Raw genomic sequence first — 14,504 nt, forward strand, 5'->3', positions numbered from 1 at the left:
TGGATGTTCATGTGATTAAGTACTTTAATCGTATTGGGAATGAATATATGACAAATTAGTGATTTTCTTTTTCACCATACGGGATTTCTTTGATTTCGTATGGCCACATTGTGAAACTTGCTACTTCTTCTGTTCTTCTTTTCATATTTTTCGTAATTTTTTTCTTTAAAAGTACATAACTAGTAATACAATAGCATATTTGAACCATGACGATACCCCAAAAAATCGTCAGAACAGGCAGTATGTTTTATTTAAATAACATGATAATGATATAAATAAACTAAAACTTAAGGTATGAGTACAAGCCGACCTTAGCTCAGTTGGTAGAGCGGAGGACTGTAGTTGGTAATATCCATCAGATATCCTTAGGTCACTGGTTCGAATCCGGTAGGTCGGAATTTTTTTTTTTTAATTTGTACTTTTACTTATTCCTAGGTCACTGGTTCGAATCGGTAGGTCGGAAATGTTTTTAGTTTTAAATTTGTACTTTTACATAGATTCAACTTCTGAATGCTATCCAATGTCATTTAGCATCCAAATCAGAATAGGTTAGTTTGTCTTGTCGGTCTCTTTATATTTGAATCAAATGATAAATTTGTTTTCTTATTATTGAACACTTAATAAATCAATAGATTATAATAATTAGATGTTTCGCTCGAGCATTCTTTACATAAGTTAAAGTAGTTTAGAATATAACCCGATGTCAAAAGAAAATTAGAATCGGATGTTATTTGACTTGATTGGTTCCAAGAGTTTTAGGACATGAACCTTCGGTCCCTTCAACAAAGGCACCTCCTGCGGCCTATGGGCCATGATGCCTGGTTCTCCTCTTCTTCCCCAAGACATTAATTAGACATGTCGAAGGTCAAAAAAAAAAAAAAAAAAACTCAGACAATTCAAATGCAAGGTACCACAAACTACGCAGACTTTCCAATGCCTTGTGCTTGAGACATGCAGTTGGCAGTTTGACCCTTAATCCCTTTGCAGTTCACATACTAAAAGAGAAAGAGTAGGGTTCCAGAACTTGTTGCGCCCCCCGCCCCAAAAACCCACCATGTGGGAGGACTTTTCAGTTCATCCAATTGTATAGGGTAACATTTGACTTTTCAGTTCATCCAATCATATAGGGTAACATTTCTTCTTTTGCAAGATTAATATAATGACAAAGAAAAATAACCCTCTTAACGAAACGGCCAGTGTAACTCATATATATGATGAATTGGAGTATCTTTCTAAACACAATACGTATACTATATAAGGGTCAAGAACCAAAACCCAATTATTTCAGTTACTTATGTTGTATAAAAGAAACAAAAGAGGAGTCACAAAGAAAAGTTTAAATAAAAAGTTACTAAATGTTAATTTTTAGGGTTATTGTATTTCTGGTGAGTGAAGTAATTAAATTATGGAACTTTAACGAAAAGCTCATAGTACTGTTTATTTTAACGAAAAACCATATTTTTACACTAAAAAGTTAATCATGGTACTATTCACTTTACCTTTTATTTTGTCCTTATCGTTAAAACTTAAAGTTTTCAAGTCATTTTCATTTGTTTTCTTATTAATTATTTGAAAGCAAAATAGATGGAGAGAGGTCATTCATTTTCTGGCCAGTGGGGACAGAGGCCGAAGTGACTTCCACGAGACGAAACTATGTACCACTGATTTTCATTGCATTACCATAAACTTTTACTAATTATTGGCTTCTTTCACATCTCTACTTATTAATAGCTTGTGGTTAATCACAAAAAGATAAATCTAATAGTTTTGTAATATTTCTTAACGTAAATCTAAATTAGATTGGTTAATTAAAATATTGTATGGTTCTCTTTCACTCAAATTTTAATCTTTCTTTGTTCTCCAATGAGAGAGTCATCTAAAGTCCGAAGTTTGGATCTCTCTGTTCATATATATATTTTTTTCTTTTCGTATATTAAATATAGTCTTCTAACACAAATATTCCTACATAGTCTTTCTAAAAAAGTTAGTACTTCTCATAATTAGAAAAGTATTTTATACGCGTTTGGCTGGAGATTCTAGAGTGTACTACTAGCTATAATATAATTTTTGTCAATGAGATTGATTTGGGCGGCAAGGGAATTATATTGAAGAAGGAGATATACAAGACTTGTAGAGCTTGAAATGGTTGACCCAAGAACTTGGACCTTTTCTTCTCCATGCATCAGTGGTCCTCTTGCTCGTCTAGTCAGGTTTTCACAATGAATTAATTACAAAAATAACAAAAATTTCGATGTAGGTTATTATTGGCTCCATTTTATAGCCCAGGATTCCTCGAACATTCTTCTTGATTTAGACGTTTTTAGTGTATTATGATTACCGTCATATGATATTATTATTTTACTTAAATTATAATATATATATATATATATATATATTAATATACCTATAAGTGTGACACGTTTGTAAAATCATTTTGTGAATGACAATGAATTATGCCGAGAATAAATGAGGGAATAATTAACTTGGACAATCAAGTTAATGAAATTCTCTAGGACTCTCGGTGTCTTAAGGAAATAAACATATTGGAGTCCTAATTAAATGCGATCAATTATAGACCTTTATTAAATAAATACAAGGAGTAAGAGTCATGATGGGACTTTGATTAATTAGATATGGTTTGGGTTGATATCCTTTCCGATAATAGGGAGAAATTGGTTGAAACCCTAGCTATATAACGTAAGAATAGTCCCTACTTCCATACCAATTGAAACTCACGAAAACTACATGCCTATTTTGATAGTAGAGTTCATTGAGAGGTACTGGAAGTAGAAAACTACTTCTACTTTATTCACTTTGTTCGCAAGGATCAATAGCTTCATCTTCATAACCATGTCTTCCGTATTCCACACATAAGTTTAATATAATTAGTCGATCTCTATTTTATATTGATTTGATTTATTCGTGATCATAATGTCTTGTTGTTATAATTTCAGAATATGTCTAACATGTGGTATCAGAGCCACACAACAAGCTTAGGGTTCGGATGAAAGAGAGCCGTGATATAATTCCATTTGGTATGATTCCTATTAACTATAATATATGGACTAGTCTGGGTGGTGACTATGGATACTGCTACCGCTAAGCAGGAACGGAGCCAAAAATTTCTTCTAGTGGGGGCAACTGAAAACAACTAAGAAAACCGTATTATATATGGTTATACGCAATATGATATTAAGGATGGTTTTAAATGATGATGTATCACAATTCCAATGTTACAAAAATTTCAATATAGTAGTGGACAGTAGCAAAGTGATGAGAAAAATATAAGTACATGATAGGCGGGAGAGGGTTTTTTTTTGTTTGAATGACAGAACAATAGCATTATTGCTCATATATAATATTTGATATGGAGTATAAGTAGAATGAATGAATGTTGGATATTAGATACATATATTTTCTTCAAAGATAACTGTAGACATCGAAATTTCGGTAAATAAATGTTGACCGATAAATCAAAGTTTCGACGCTCATGTATTACATAAATTCTACACGTAGCGTATGTCTAAACAAAAAAATCGAAATAAGTTGGAAAAGTCATCAAATAGGACACGTGTCAACATCTGGCAGAAATGACTTATTTCATCTGGAATATTATATTCAAAATTAGGCCTTGGAAATTTCTATAAATAGAAGGCTAATTCATTCATTTAGGGGAACCAAAAAATCATTAAGTAAGCTCTAAAGCTCTGAAACTCCGAAGCTCTCAAGCATCCAGGTTCCCGAAGAATCAAGAAAGCTCTCTTCGTTCTTCGTTCTTCGTTCATCGTTCATCCTAAGATCAAGCCCAAACGGCCATTTGGATCAACAATCATTCACCAATTCAAGATCAAGCCCCGACGGCCCTTGAAGAAAGTGTTCTTCGTTCTTCGTTCATCGTTCTTCCAAGATCAAACCCCGACGGCCCTTGGATCAACAATCACCAATTCAAGATCAAGCCCCAAAGGCCCTTGAAGAACTTCCACCAATTTGAGATCAAGCCCCTACGGCCCTTGAAGAAAGTGTTCATCGTTCATCATCTGTTCATCCCGAAGAATCAAGAAAGCCTTCTTCGTTCTTCGTCCTTCGTTCATCGTTCATCCAAGATCAAGCCCCGACGGCCCTTGAAGAAAGCCTTCTTCGTTCTTCGTTCTTCGTTCATCGTTCTTCCAAGATCAAGCCCCGACGGCCCTTGGATCAACAAGCCACCGTTCTTCAAGATCAAGCCCAAAAGCCTTTGAAGATCCGTTCATCACTGTTCTTCAAGATCAAGCCCAAAAGCCCTTGAAGATCCGCTCATCACCGTTATTCAAGATCAAGCTTTAACGGCCCTTGAAGAAACATTCATCCTCAAGATCAAGCCCCAACGGCTCCTTGAAGATCCGCTCAAATCCACCTTCAAAGATCAAGCCCACGGCCCCTTGAAGAAACTTCCAACAGTTCATCCAAGATCAAGCCTCAATGGCACTTGGATCAACGAAACATCCACAAATCAACACCTTACGGATATTGAATCAGATGATCAAATTTGAGAGAGATTGTAACCCAAAATCATCAAAATACAAATATTTGTTTGTGCACGTTGTTCTTGTCTCTTTCGTTTCAGAAAATTTTCGTGTTCACAAATTGGCACGCCCAGTGGGACAATCTCTACCTCTCATTTCTTTCTTCGTTCAAGGAATCCAAACACACCTTAAAGTCAATGGCATCAAGCAAGGGACAAGCCGTTCTCGCAACCACTGAGGGAAGGATCCTAAGCACTTCTGCCGCAAACGGACAATCCATTGGCGCCACAACCACTCTTCAACATGCCACTTCAAAGTTTGTGCCGTTAAAGGAGCAAGGGGAGCATCAAAGGCGACTGTCCGTCATCAACCTGACCTCGTTTGGGGCACCGAAGCATGATGCTGAGGCACACAAGATGACAACCCAAAGCAGCCAACGACGTTCTTCATCAGCATCCTGGATGTCTAAAGGAAAGTCACGTCTATTGGTCGCACAAGTTATGACTATCGGCGTTACCTCAATCGAAGAACAACTGGCTCAAATGAATGAAACAATTGCAAGGCTAACACATATTATGGAAGAAAAAGACTTGCAAATCGCTGCACTCGTCAGCCGACTGGAGCCACAGGACAGCGAGAACCCTAACCCAGAAGATAAGCCTACGGTAGAGAGAATTGATGTGAAGCCAGAGCCAGACTAAGCAGCGGCACTCATGGGATCTCTTTCTATCCAGCAGCTGCAAGAGATGATCACCAACACCATCAAGGCACAGTACGAATGGAGCTCAAATACATCCGGGTTGTACTCGAAGCCGTATTCAAAGAAGGTCGACGCCTTAAGGATGCCGAAGGGTTATCAGCCGCCAAAGTTCATGCAATTTGATGGAAAGGGAAACCCGAAACAGCACGTTGCCCACTTTGTTGAAACTTGCAACAACGCAGGGACCGAATGGGACTACCTCGCCAAGCAGTTTGTGCGCTCGCTAAAAGGAAACGCCTTTAAGTGGTACACGGACCTAGAGCCTGAGTCCATCAACAGCTGGGAGCAATTGGAGCGGGAATTCCTCAACCGCTTCTACAGCACCCGCCGCACTGTGAGCATGCTAGAATTGACGAGCACAGAGCAGTGGAAGGACGAGCCAGTCATTGACTACATCAACAGATGGCGCACTCTAAGCCTCGACTGTAAAGACAGGCTCTTGGAAACTTCTTCAATCGAGATGTGCATCCAAGGCATGCAATGGGGTTTGCAATACATCCTTCAAGGCATTAAACCACGGACCTTCAAGGAATTGGCCACCGCGCCCATAACATGGAGTTGAGCATCACCCATCATGGGAAGAAGGAACCGATCGCCGACTACAAGAACGACAAAGATCTTGAGACAAAGGTGGAGAAGGTTACGGGGAAATCCACCAAGGAAGCAATGACAGTCAACACAGCTCCCGTCAAAATCCCTACACGAGGCAAGGCGATTCAAGCCGAAGGCTTTCGTGATCAAGAGATGCGTAGATGCACTTTGAAGGAGCTTGAGGAGAAAACTTATCCATTCCCCGACTCTGATGTGGTTGCCATGTTAGAAGACTTGCTGGAAAAGAAGGTGATCGGCTTGCCTGAGTGCAGACGGCCAGAAGAGATGAATCGCACCGACAGTCCAAGGTATTGTAAATTCCACCGCTTCATCAGTCATCCGACAGAAAAGTGCTTCGTGCTGAAAGATCTCATCATGAAGCTGGCTCAGAAAGGAATCATCAAGCTAGATCTTGACGATGTGGTGAAGTCAAACTATACCACCATCACTTCTGGCTCTTCCGACTCAAAATTTTTACCTCAACCTCCGGGGGCATCCTTCAAGACAAGCAAAGTTGAAGGATGGACTCAAGTCACTCCTAAGAAATTGCACAAGAAGCATACGTCTCCTTCACAAGTCCGCCAATCGGAAATGGGGCAAAACAGCTCTTGTCAACCTTCAAAGCAACGTGAACGTGTTGAAGATGATGAAATTACGACACAAAGATCGTCTGTTGCCATCACAATGCGCGACTTCTTACCCGAAGACTTCTTCAATCACGCGGTCAAGGCTCCTTATTATGAAGATTGTGAGGAACGCCTTTCCAAAATTGCTTGACAAATTCACCAATTCTCCTCGCCCGCACGAGTCTAAACTGCATGGCACAAAGCTTCTGGTATGCACGAGCATAAAAGGCAACACCAATGCTCCTTGTTCGCACGAGCCTAAACTGCACGAACCAAAGCTCCTTGCCCGCACGAGTCTAAACTGCATAGCACAAAGCTCCTGGTCTGCACGAGCATAAAAGGCAACATCAACGCTCCTGACCCGCACGAATACTTTATTTCTTTAAAGGAATGAGTTAGCAAGCGGCATGGTCAGTGTGCACGGCGACGTCACCTCCGAGGAAAGTTGCAATAAAAGGCACTACACATCATAAACTCGCTGCAGTCTTTTGCACAACCCCACACGATAAAAGCGACGTACTGGAACGAGCTCCAAGCAGTACATTCTGGCCACCATGCTCCAATCAACGAGGAAACTTCAATGACCGCCGTCAAACGACTAGCCGGTCATAAAGCTCGACGCTTTACATTTTTGCCTCGAGCACAAAGCAGCAAGACCGTCGACACCAACTTCGTCACTTTAGCCACCATGCTCCAATCGACGAAGAAACTTCAAAGACCGCCGTCAAACGACTAGCCGGTCATGAAGCTCGACGCTTTACATTCTGCCTCAAGCTGCAAGCAGCAACGGTAAGCAGCAAAGCTGCCAGCACCAGCTTCGTCACTCTGGCCACCATGCTCCAATCGACGAAGAAACTTCAATGATCGCCGTCAAACGACTAGCCGGTCATGAAGCTCAACGCATTACATTTTGCCTCCAGCTCTAAGCGGCAAGGGCAGCAGCAAGGCTGTCAACACCAGCTTCGTCACTCTGGCCACCATGCTTCAAACGACAAAGAAACTTCAATGACCGCCGTCAAATGACTAGCCGGTCATGAAACTCAACGCATTACATTCTGCCTCAAGCTCCAAGCAGCAAGACTGCCAGCACCAGCTTCGTCACTCTGGCCACCATGCTCCAATCAACGAAAAGACTTCAATGACCGCCGTCAAACGACTAACCGGTCATGAAGCCTCTACTGCAGTTCTCCGTCCGTCTGCATCCTCCCTCTGCTCAATCTTCTGCCCATTGCCAAGCAACATATGGGGGTATTTATAGAAAAAAAAAGAAAAGGGTGATGATTTAAAAAAAACAAATAAAATAAAATAAAAAGATGGTGCGGTTTGCACCATCTAAAAAGAAAAAATAATATAAAATAAAATAAAATAAAAAATAAATAAATAAATAAATTTAAAAAAAAGGGGGTGGTGCGGATTGCACCATCTGAAAAGAAAAAAAAAAAAAAAAAGGGGGGGATGGTGCGGATTGCACCATCTAAAAAGAAAAAAAAAAGTATAATAAAATAACATATAAAATATATATATATATAATAATAAATAATAATAAATTAAAAAAAAGGGATGGTGCGGATTACACCATTGAAAAGAAAAAAAATAATAATAAAAAAATAATTAAAAAAAAGGGGGGATGGTGCGGATTTGCACCATTTGAAAAGAAAAAAAAAATAATAAAAAAAATATATAATATATATATATAAATAAAATAAAATCAATAAATAATAAATTAAAAAAACAGGTGATGGTGCAGATTGCACCATCTGAAAAGAAAAAAAAAGATATAATAAAATAATATAAGAAATATATATATATATATAAATAAATAAATAATAAAAAAAAGGGATGGTGCGGATTGCACCATTGAAAAGAAAAAAAAAATAATAATAAAAGGGGGGATGGTGCGGATTGCACCATCTGAAAAGAAAAAAAAATAATATAAAAATTAAAAATTAAAAATAAATTAATTAATTAAAAATTAAATAAATTAAAAAATTAAAAAAAAGGGATGTTGCGGATTGCACCATATGAAGAAAAAAAAACAAATGCATTGAGAGAAATAAAGTCCATTTCATTGATTTCTCTGGAAAAAATTACAGACGGAACATTTACATACCAAAAAATAAAAAATAAAAAAAGGTGCAAACAAACAAAAGCCTTCATTGATCAGGTGGCACCTCATCACTCGGCGGAACTCCAGGCAGAAGAGGAACCGGAGGTTGATCATTTGGAGCTTCATTACGCGGTATAGCCCCAAAAGACGAAGGCAAATGCTGTTGGAACAAACCCACAAACCTTTGATGATCAAGTAAAATCTGACCATCAGATTCCTGCATCTGGTTAATCTTCCTCTTCATGTTTGTAGCATAGCTATGTGCAATAGTTTATTCTCATGCTTAAGCCCCCTAATCTCCTGTTTGAGGCTCATCACTTCAGCCGCCAAGGATTCAACTTGACGGGTTCGAGCAAATAGGCGTTGGGCCATATTAGACACAGAACCTGCACACTGCACACTAAGAGCCAGAGAATCCTTAACAGCCAACTCATCAGACCGTTTGGAAAGTAGTCTGTTATCTCTGGAGTGACAAGGTTCCGGGCCACCACCGCAGCGGTCATATCATTCTTCATCACCGAATCCCCAACGGTAAGAGGACCAGTAGGGGATATGAATGATGGGCGCCATATGTTGTCTGGAGAATGCGGGACTGCCTCTTCACCAAGGTTCAAATCAAGACAACGGTCGGAGGGTCCAGACATTTTCAAAGGTGTTGAAGAAAGAAGAAGTCGGACAAATCAAGATCTTAGAAGTGCAAGAAGAGAGTTTTCTACAAGCAAAAAATTCAAGTGTGCTTTGAAACGAAGTGCGTGCCTCTATAAAAATCAACACTCGACGGGATTTCAGAGATTGAAGAAGCGAGCTCAGAATTCGAAGAGGCCAATTCAAAAATCGAAGAGGCAAGCTCAGAAATCGAAGAAGCATCTTGCTTTTCCAGACGCGTTAGCACCCGTCACGCGCAAACTCAGCTTTACAGAAATCACGGGCAATTTGTTAAAGCGTCAATCCCAGATATCGAAGAGGCGCCAGTCTTTTTCAGCCTCGTCAGCACCCGTCATGCGCAAACTCATCTTTGTGGAAATCACAGGCAATTTGTCGAAGCGCCAATCCCAGATATCGAAGAGGCGCCAGTCTTTTTTCAGCCTCGTCAACACCTGTCACATGCACACTCAGCTTGGCGGAAATTACGGACAATTTGTCAAAGATTTCTGATAAAGAAGAAAGCACGTGAAGCCATACCGATCAATCACGCATTGGTTGCCGACACGAGTGAAAGAATAGTACCTCTACAAGTATTAAAAGACTTCCTATAACTGTCCACCTTCACCTTCCATAGCAAGGCAGACATACATAACCTTTCTTCATCTCCGAGAACCTTTCTTCATCTCCGAAAACCTCTCTTCATCTCCGAGAACCTTTCTTCATCTCCGAGAATGCTTTCCCAACGAAGCCTCTCGAGTTACTCAATGTTTCTTATTCCTTGGGGTACCTCTGCAAACAAATGACACCAAAGCAAAAGTATCTCATATGAACAGGGTAGAAAGCAAGAGTATCTCATATCATGCTTTCTCCCCGTCCTTTCCTTTGTCATTGTTCTTACCTGCAAAGACAAGGATAAAGAAAACAATATGCCGGAACCTCCACTCAAACTCGGGTAAGGAACCGACTGCTTGGAACCCTTCACTGATTGCCTACTTAGCACTGCTCTCGAGTACTCGTCTCTCACTGCTGCTGTACTTCCAAAGAAGCTGCCACATCTGCCTGAAGAACAGATAAGGCAAGTGAAAATGATACCTTGCAGCATGTGGAGACAACGTGCAGAAGAAACAAGCAGAGAAGAATGCAGCCTGCATAGTCAACTTAGCAGAAGGAGTCTGAGATGAGGAACTCGAGAAAATGCCACATCTGCCTGAGGAACAGATAAAGGAAATGAAAATGATACCTTGAAGCATGTGGAGACAAGTGCAACAAAGCACGTGCTGATTCATCCGCTACTTCTTCAAAATCAAAAGTATCTCATATCATCAGGGTTGCAATCACTCTGGACGGTGAACTCGTTTTGACCCTCAAATTCTTGGGTCGACTTACTAGGCGTTGTGGACTGCATGTGCCGTTTCACCACCCTTGAATCAAATCCTTAAAGATCAAGTCACCAACTGGAAGAAGAGCCCATCAATCTTGAAGATCATACCGTTGACCAAACTGCTCAGGTGTGAATTAGAAAGATTGAACAGAGCAACAAGTCGTCACCTTCACCTCGTGCCTGCTTGTCATGTGTTCGAGTCAACCCTCAAGAATCAAGCTTTAACGGCTCTTGAAGAAGCTTCCAGCCAAATTCAAAATCAAGCCTCGACGGCCCTGGAAAAAATCACAAGACCGATTCAAGATCAAGTGTCCACCACCCTTGAATTAAACCCAGTTCAAGATCAAAGCTGTGGAAAGTCAACAAGCGCAAAAAACAAATATGTGCCAATTCATCCACTACCAAAGCCAAAGATCATCTACCACATGAAGCTCTTTGTGGTCCAAATTCAACCTTCAAGATCAAGCCTCGACGACCCTTGAAGAAATCTCAAGCCCAATTCAAGATTAAGCCTCAACGGCCCTTGAAGAAATCTCCAGCCCAATTCAAGATCAAGCCTCGATGGCCCTTGGATCGACATCTACAGTAAGGGACTTCAAAACGCATCTCCTACACGTGACAAGCACATGTATACGACACGCCTTGAAGTGGGGGCATTTGTAGACATCGAAATTTCGGTAAATAAATGTTGACCGATAAATCAAAGTTTTGACGCTCATGTATTACATAAATTCTACACGTAGCGTATGTCTAAACAAAAAAATCGAAATAAGTTGGAAAAATCATCAAATAGGATACGTGTCAACATCTGGCAGAAATGACTTATTTCATCTGGAATATTATATTCAAAATTAGGCCTTGGAAATTTCTATAAATAGAAGGCTAATTCATTCATTTAGGGGAACCAAAAAATCATTAAGTAAGCTCTGAAGCTCTGAAACTCCGAAGCTCTCAAGCATCCAGGTTCCCAAAGAATCAAGAAAGCTCTCTTCGTTCTTCGTTCTTCGTTCATCGTTCATCCTAAGATCAAGCCCAAACGGCCATTTGGATCAACAATCATCCACCAATTCAAGATCAAGCCCTGACGGCCCTTGAAGAAAGTGTTCTTCGTTCTTCGTTCATCGTTCTTCCAAGATCAAACCCCGGCGGCCCTTGGATCAACAATCACCAATTCAAGATCAAGCCCCAAAGGCCCTTGAAGAACTTCCACCAATTCGAGATCAAGCCCCTACGGCCCATGAAGAAAGTGTTCATCATTCATCATCCGTTCATCCCGAAGAATCAAGAAAGCCTTCTTCGTTCTTCATCCTTCGTTCATCGTTCATCCAAGATCAAGCCCCGACGGCCCTTGGATCAACAATCATCCACCTTCAAGATCAAGCCCCGACGGCCCTTGAAGAAAGCCTTCTTCGTTCTTCGTTCTTCGTTCATCGTTCTTCCAAGATTAAGCCCCGACGGCCCTTAGATCAACAAGCCACCGTTCTTCAAGATCAAGCCCAAAAGCCTTTGAAGATCCGTTCATCACTGTTCTTCAAGATCAAGCCCAAAAGCCTTTGAAGATCCGTTCATCACCGTTATTCAAGATCAAGCTTTAACGGCCCTTGAAGAAACATTCATCCTCAAGATCAAGCCCCAACGGCTCCTTGAAGATCCGCTCAAATCCACCTTCAAAGGTTAAGCCCACGGCCCCTTGAAGAAACTTCCAACAGTTCATCCAAGATCAAGCCTCAACGGCCCTTGGATCAACGAAACATCCACAAATCAACACCTTACGGAGATCGAATCAGATGATCAAATTTGAGAGAGATTGTAACCCAAAATCATCAAAATACAAATATTTGTTTGTGCACGTTGTTCTTGTCTCTTTCGTTTCAGGAAATTTTCGTGTTCACAATAACCCATGTATATTATATAATTGTAGTCTGCAACTAAACAAACGAATTACTTGAGTGGAGGCGTTTGCCCCCAGTGAACCTTCATTGGCTCCATCCATGCCGCTAAATAGTATTCATGAAATTTTATTTTTCCCTTTTGGCTCTCGCTTAATTATTAGGAATGGGTTTGTTTTGCTTTCATGGATAAGGCATAAAGAAGTGAGTATTTTCAGGTTTCTTTGTCTCCTATAAACCCTAAAATTAAGATAAATAAATAAATAAATAAATAAAATATATATATATATATATATATAATATTGGTTCGACTAATCATGCTTTAGTGATATGATTCTGGTTTTTTTTTTCTTGCTTCCGCTTATTGCCTTTAAATTTTTAAATTTGGTAAGTTTGCTTGTATTCATATTATTTTGAGTTGATGGATCAAATTGACCTTATGGATACTGACTTCCTGGGTGAGCCATTGTATAGGATTTCATGATTTAAAATTCTGAATTTGGATGCCATGACACTAACATGTTTTAGGCAGGCACACATGTTCATTCATATCTTGGATGAATGTGTGAACTCAGTCTGCATAAATTAGAAAGGTTTGAGAACCCTTTTCAATTCCCAAATCTTGCGATCCTAAGGAGATTGAGCTATATGTACATATAATATCTCGTTCACATGTTAAGTTTTTATGCCCAGAATTGGGGTTGTGAGGATTTTCTTCAATCACTTTTAATTGTCGTTTGTTCTAATCTGCTGCATAATTTTGAGTAATGGATTAATAAATCAAATTTTTCCTTCATTTGATATATGTAATTAGATTTCAGTTCATGTCTACTACATTTGTCCTTTGTGTTTACTGATATTCGTCTTCAAACATAAAATTAGATAACTTGAGACCCAATTGATTTTGAGAAATTCCTCAAATACACACATTAATGCCGTGGCCATTTTGGTTTCACTTTTGAAGTGTTTTCTTATCTTAGAAGTGATTTTGATATATCACAATGGACATGCTAAAGGTTGTTTTAAAAACAAGACTATGATGTTCTATTTTTGTTTCTGATCTTGATAGACTTCCATAACTCCAAATATTATGAAATTTTGTCATTTTGTAATATCGAATGAATTATAGACGCTGGTATTTTTTTTGACAAGAAATGAATTTATGGTAAATTTGAAGTGTTACACTATGTTGCTGGAATTCTACACCATAGTCTATTTGTGACAGTATTTTGATATATTATATATATATATATATATATATATATATATATATATATATGTAACTCGTAAATTCAGGAACTTTTAGTATGATATACATTGAGATGTTTATTTCAGGTCTGGAAATTTTCATGCACATTGGTTTGAAAATGACTTATTGGTGAATTTTTAACCTCGGGACTATACTGCAGAATTTACGCAGCTTCTGCAGCACATTCCATTTCGATTTTATTTTTAGCCCACTTTTAAGATTGCAAAAATTATGGAACTTTGGGTGACAGTAAATTTATATGTCTACTTCATTTCTGGAAATTTTCATAAACATTGGAGAAAAAATTGAATTTTTGGTGAATTATTTAGTCTCGGGTACGTACTGCAGAAGTTTTGCCGTTTCTGCAGCACATCCCATTTCTAATTTTCTTTTAGTACACTTATAAAATCTCAAAAATTATGAAATTTTGGGAAATAACATCTTTGTATGTTTCCTTATTTTTGAAAATTTTCATGCATATTGTCACAACTCGTCCCAAAATATTTTATCAATGGTGTGAATTGACCATTCTACCCTTAAGCGTTTCGTGGTGTTGTGTAGATTGGACTAAGGAAATAGGGGCCAATTAGCTTTATTCCTAATTAATTGGACCCAATTAAAACTTAAGGACTTAAGGTTTGTTTTGATTGGTGACCCAGCTGGACCACACACACTCACACAAACCCTTTCCCGTTGACCTTCTCTCTCTCCTTCCCTTGTATTTTCTACCATTTCCGTACACTCGTATGGACAA

The 14,504-nt window shown here is 39.2% G+C and overlaps 1 non-coding gene across 1 annotated transcript; it reads left to right on the plus strand.

Annotated features, from left to right (window-relative positions):
• Window positions 1–305: 305 nt before the first annotated feature.
• Window positions 306–397, plus strand: TRNAY-GUA (transfer RNA tyrosine (anticodon GUA)). Its single transcript is given in 2 exon segments — window positions 306–342; window positions 362–397. It is a non-coding gene; the product is annotated as a tRNA-Tyr (tRNA).
• Window positions 398–14,504: the final 14,107 nt, after the last annotated feature.

The sequence above is a fragment of the Malus sylvestris genome, chromosome 15, assembly GCF_916048215.2.
Source record: "Malus sylvestris chromosome 15, drMalSylv7.2, whole genome shotgun sequence".
NCBI lineage: Eukaryota > Viridiplantae > Streptophyta > Magnoliopsida > Rosales > Rosaceae > Malus > Malus sylvestris.